Raw genomic sequence first — 6000 nt, forward strand, 5'->3', positions numbered from 1 at the left:
ACCCCATCCTCCTGCATTCAGGACATTTGATGCCCTGACTAATCAAAAATCTACCAACTTCCACTTTAAATACACCCAACGACTTGGCCTCCATTGCCACCTGTGGCAAATAATTCCACAGATTCATCATCCTCTGGCTAAAGAAATTCCTCCTCACCTCTGTTTTTTTAATTTCTTCATTTACGGGATGTGGGCGTCGCCAGCTAAGCCGTCATTTATTGCCCATCCCTAGATGCCCTTGATGAGCTGCCTTCCTGAAGAGCTGCGGTCCCCGAGGTGTAGGTACACCCACAGTGATGTTAGGGAGGGAATTCCATGATCTTGACCCAGCGACAATGGAGGAACAGCAATATGTTTCCAAGTCAAGAAGTCGTGGAAGGGGAATTCCAAGTGGTGGTGCTCCCAGGTATCTGCTGTTCTCGTCCTTCTAGATGGTAGTGGTCTTGGGGCTGGAAGGTGCTGCCCTAGGAACTTTGGTGTGATGTTCCAGTGCATCTTGTAGATAGTACACACTGCTGCAACGGTTCATCGATGGTGGAGGGATTGGATGCTTGTGGAAGGGGTACCAATCAAGCCGACTGCCTTGTACTGGATGGTGTCAAGCTTCTTGAGTGTTGATGGAGCTGCTGTCATCCAGGCGAGTGGCGAGTATTCCATTACACTCCTGACCTGAGCCTTGTAGATGGTGGACAGAGTTTGGGAAGTCAGGAGGTGAGTTACACGTCGCAGGATTCCTAGCCTTTGACCTCCTCTATTAGCCATGGTGTTTATATGGCTAGACCAGTTTCCTATCAATGGTAATCTCCGGGATGTTGATGGAAGGGAATTCAGTGATGGTGATGCCACTGAATATCAAGGGACAACGGATAGAGCCTCTATTGTTGGAGATGGTCATTGCCTGGCATTTGAATGGCTCAAACGTTACTTGCCACTTGTCAGCCCAAGCCTGGATATTGTCTAGGTCCTGCTGCATTTGGATATGAACTGTTTTATTACTTGAGGAGTCTAAGTGGATGTCTCTCTATTCTGTGCCCTTTCATCCTTGACTCACCCACAATAGGAAACATCCTCTCCACATCCAGTCTATCAAGACTTTCAACATTCGATAGGTTTCAATTGAGATCCCCTCTCATTTTTCTGAACCTCAGACCATACAGGCCCAGAGCCTTCAAGCACTCCTCTTATGTTAACACTTTTAATTCCCGGCATCATTCTCGTTAGCTTCTTCAAGACTCTCCCCAATGCCGGCATATAATTTCTTAGATAACGGGCCCAAAACTGCTGACAATACTCCGAGCCAGCAACTTGGAATTTTACTCTTCACTGTCAACTAAATCACAGATTTTGGTATTACTAGAAAGTTTGCTAAGAATGAAACTCATATTTGAGTCCAAATTGTAAATATATGCCATGAAAAACCAGGGATTTAGCACACATCTTTAAGCCCTGCTCCACGCACCCCCCCCCCCCCCCCCCCATCACAAGTTCACTAGTCCATATACTGTGGTGAACTATATATACCTGTCTGGACTGCTCCTGTGGCTCCTCCCACAGACCCCTGCTGACTGCTCCTGTGGCTCCTCCCACAGACCCCCCCCTGACTGCTCCTGTGGCTCCTCCCACAGACCACCGCTGACTGCTCCTGTGGCTCCTCCCACAGACCCCCTGCTGACTGCTCCTGTGGCTCCTCCCACAGACCCCCTGCTGACTGCTCCTGTGGCTCCTCCCACAGACCCCCACTGACTGCTCCTGTGGCTCCTCCCACAGACCCTGCTGACTGCTCCTGTGGCTCCTCCCACAGACCCCCTGCTGACTGCTCCTGTGGCTCCTCCCACAGACCCCCTGCTGACTGCTCCTGTGGCTCCTCCCACAGACCCCCACTGACTGCTCCTGTGGCTCCTCCCACAGACCCTGCTGACTGCTCCTGTGGCTCCTCCCACAGACCCCTGCTGACTGCTCCTGTGGCTCCTCCCACAGACCCCTGCTGACTGCTCCTGTGGCTCCTCCCACAGACCCCTGCTGGCTCCTCCCACAGACCCCTGCTGACTGCTCCTGTGGCTCCTCCCACAGACACCTGCTGACTGCTCCTGTGGCTCCTCCCACAGACCCCCTGCTGACAGCTCCTGTGGCTCCTCCCACAACCCCTGCTGGCTCCTCCCACAGACCCCCTGCTGACTGCTCCTGTGGCTCCTCCCACAGACCCCCGCTGACTGCTCCTGTGGCTCCTCCCACAGACCCCCGCTGACTGCTCCTGTGGCTCCTCCCACTGACCCCCTGCTGACTGCTCCTGTGGCTCCTCCCACAGACCCCTGCTGACTGCTCCTGTGGCTCCTCCCACAGACCCCCTGCTGACTGCTCCTGTGGCTCCTCCCACAGACCCCCTGCTGACTGCTCCTGTGGCTCCTCCCACAGACCCCTGCTGACTCCTCCCACAGACCCCTGCTGACTGCTCCAGTGGCTCCTCCCACAGACCCCTGCTGACTGCTCCTGTGGCTCCTCCCACAGACCCCTGCTGACTCCTCCCACAGACCCCTGCTGACTGCTCCAGTGGCTCCTCCCACAGACCCTGCTGACTGCTCCTGTGGCTCCTCCCACAGACCCCTGCTGACTGCTCCTGTGACTCCTCCCACAGACCCCTGCTGACTGCTCCAGTGGCTCCTCCCACAGACCCTGCTGACTGCTCCTGTGGCTCCTTCCACAGACCCCTGCTGACTCCTCCCACAGACCCCTGCTGACTGCTCCTGTGGCTCCTCCCACAGACCCCTGCTGACTCCTCCCACAGACCCCTGCTGACTGCTCCAGTGGCTCCTCCCACAGACCCCTGCTGACTGCTCCTGTGGCTCCTCCCACAGACCCCTGCTGACTGCTCCTGTGGCTCCTCCCACAGACCCCCGCTGACTGACCCTGTGGCTCCTCCCACAGACCCCTGCTGACTGCTCCTGTGGCTCCTCCCACAGACCCCTGCTGACTGCTCCTGTGGCTCCTCCCACAGACCCCCGCTGACTGCTCCTGTGGCTCCTCCCACAGACCCCTGCTGACTGCTCCTGTGGCTCCTCCCACAGACCCCCTGCTGACTGCTCCTGTGGCTCCTCCCACAGACCCCCTGCTGACTGCTCCTGTGGCTCCTCCCACAGACCCCTGCTGACTGCTCCTGTGGCTCCTCCCACAGACCCCCTGCTGACTGCTCCTGTGGCTCCTCCCACAGACCCCCTGCTGACTGCTCCTGTGGCTCCTCCCACAGACCCCCTGCTGACTGCTCCTGTGGCTCCTCCCACAGACCCCTGCTGACTCCTCCCACAGACCCCCTGCTGACTGCTCCTGTGGCTCCTCCCACAGACCCCTGCTGACTGCTCCTGTGGCTCCTCCCACAGACCCCCGCTGACTGCTCCTGTGGCTCCTCCCACAGACCCCTGCTGACTGCTCCTGTGGCTCCTCCCACAGACCCCTGCTGACTGCTCCTGTGGCTCCTCCCACAGACCCTGCTGACTGCTCCTGTGACTCCTCCCACAGACCCCCTGCTGACTGCTCCTGTGGCTCCTCCCACAGACCCCTGCTGACTGCTCCTGTGGCTCCTCCCACAGACCCCTGCTGACTGCTCCTGTGGCTCCTCCCACAGACCCCCTGCTGACTGCTCCTGTGGCTCCTCCCACAGACCCCCTGCTGACTGCTCCTGTGGCTCCTCCCACAGACCCCCTGTCTGACTGCTCCTGTGGCTCCTCCCACAGACCCCCGCTGACTGCTCCTGTGGCTCCTCCCACAGACCCCTGCTGACTGCTCCTGTGGCTCCTCCCACAGACCCCTGCTGACTCCTCCCACAGACCCCTGCTGACTGCTCCTGTGGCTCCTCCCACTGACCCCTGCTGACTGCTCCTGTGGCTCCTCCCACAGACCCCCTGTCTGACTGCTCCTGTGGCTCCTCCCACAGACCCCCTGTCTGACTGCTCCTGTGGCTCCTCCCACAGACCCCCTGCTGACTGCTCCTGTGGCTCCTCCCACAGACCCCCTGTCTGACTGCTCCTGTGGCTCCTCCCACAGACCCACTGCTGACTGCTCCTGTGGCTCCTCCCACAGACCCCTGCTGACTGCTCCTGTGGCTCCTCCCACAGACCCCTGCTGGCTCCTCCCACAGACCCCCCGCTGACTGCTCCTGTGGCTCCTCCCACAGACCCCTGCTGACTGCTCCTGTGGCTCCTCCCACAGACCCCTGCTGGCTCCTCCCACAGACCCCCCGCTGACTGCTCCTGTGGCTCCTCCCACAGACCCCCCGCTGACTGCTCCTGTGGCTCCTCCCACAGACCCCTGCTGGCTCCTCCCACAGACCCACTGCTGACTGCTCCTGTGGCTCCTCCCACAGACCCCTGCTGACTGCTCCTGTGGCTCCTCCCACAGACCCCTGCTGGCTCCTCCCACAGACCCCTGCTGGCTCCTCCCACAGACCCCTGCTGACTGCTCCTGTGGCTCCTCCCACAGACCCCCTGTCTGACTGCTCCTGTGGCTCCTCCCACAGACCCCTGCTGACTCCTCCTGTGGCTCCTCCCACAGACCCCTGCTGACTGCTCCTGTGGCTCCTCCCACAGACCCTGCTGACTCCTCCCACAGACCCCTGCTGACTCCTCCCACAGACCCCCCTGCTGACTGCTCCTGTGGCTCCTCCCACAGACCCTGCTGACTGCTCCTGTGGCTCCTCCCACAGACCCCCGCTGACTGCTCCTGTGGCTCCTCCCACAGACCCCCGCTGACTGCTCCTGTGGCTCCTCCCACAGACCCCCGCTGACTGCTCCTGTGGCTCCTCCCACAGACCCCTGCTGACTCCTCCCACAGACCCCTGCTGACTGCTCCAGTGGCTCCTCCCACAGACCCCTGCTGACTGCTCCTGTGGCTCCTCCCACAGACCCCTGCTGACTCCTCCCACAGACCCCTGCTGACTCCTCCCACAGACCCCTGCTGACTGCTCCTGTGGCTCCTCCCACAGTCCCCTGCTGACTGCTCCTGTGGCTCCTCCCACTGACCCCCTGCTGACTGCTCCTGTGGCTCCTCCCACAGACCCCCGCTGACTGCTCCTGTGGCTCCTCCCACAGACCCCCTGCTGACTGCTCCTGTGGCTCCTCCCACAGACCCTGCTGACAGCTCCTGTGGCTCCTCCCACAGACCCCGCTGACTGCTCCTGTGGCTCCTCCCACAGACCCTGCTGACTGCTCCTGTGGCTCCCACAGACCCCCTGCTGACAGCTCCTGTGGCTCCTCCCACAGACCCCCTGCTGACTGCTCCTGTGGCTCCCACAGACCCCTGCTGACTGCTCCTGTGGCTCCTCCCACTGACCCTGCTGACTGCTCCTGTGGCTCCTCCCACAGACCCCTGCTGGCTCCTCCCACAGACCCCTGCTGGCTCCTCCCACAGACCCTGCTGACTGCTCCTGTGGCTCCTCCCACAGACCCCTGTCACCCCCACCCCCCCCCCCCAATCACAAGTTCACTAGTCCATATACTTAGCACTTTTTCACCAAGGTTAAAAGCAAAGATGCGATGTTGAGATTTTATAACACACTGGTGAGTCCACACTCGGAGTATTCTGAGCAGCTTTGGGCCCCTTATCTAAGAAAAGTTGTGCTGACATTGGAGAGGACCCAGAGGATTTTCACAAAAATGATTCCGGGAATTAAAGGTTTATCATACGAGGAACGTTTGGTGGCTCTGGGCCTGTACTCACTGGAACTTAGAAGAATGAGGGAGGATCTCATTGAAATTTTTTGGAAGGCCTAGATAGAATGGATGTGGTGAAGATATTTCCTGTAGTGGGGCAGTCTAGAGGGCACAGCCTCAAAATAGAGAGTTATCCATTTAGAACCTGATGAGGAGGAATTTCTTTGGCCAGAGGGAGGTGGATCTACCACAGGCAGCTGTGGAAGCCAGGGTATTGGGTGTATTTAAGGCAAAAGTTGATAGATTCTTGATAAGTCATGGCATGAAAGGTTATGGGGAGAAGGGTTGAGAGGGAAAATAG

This window comes from Hemitrygon akajei, chromosome 9, assembly GCF_048418815.1.
Source record: "Hemitrygon akajei chromosome 9, sHemAka1.3, whole genome shotgun sequence".
In the NCBI taxonomy this organism is placed as follows: Eukaryota; Metazoa; Chordata; class Chondrichthyes; order Myliobatiformes; family Dasyatidae; genus Hemitrygon; species Hemitrygon akajei.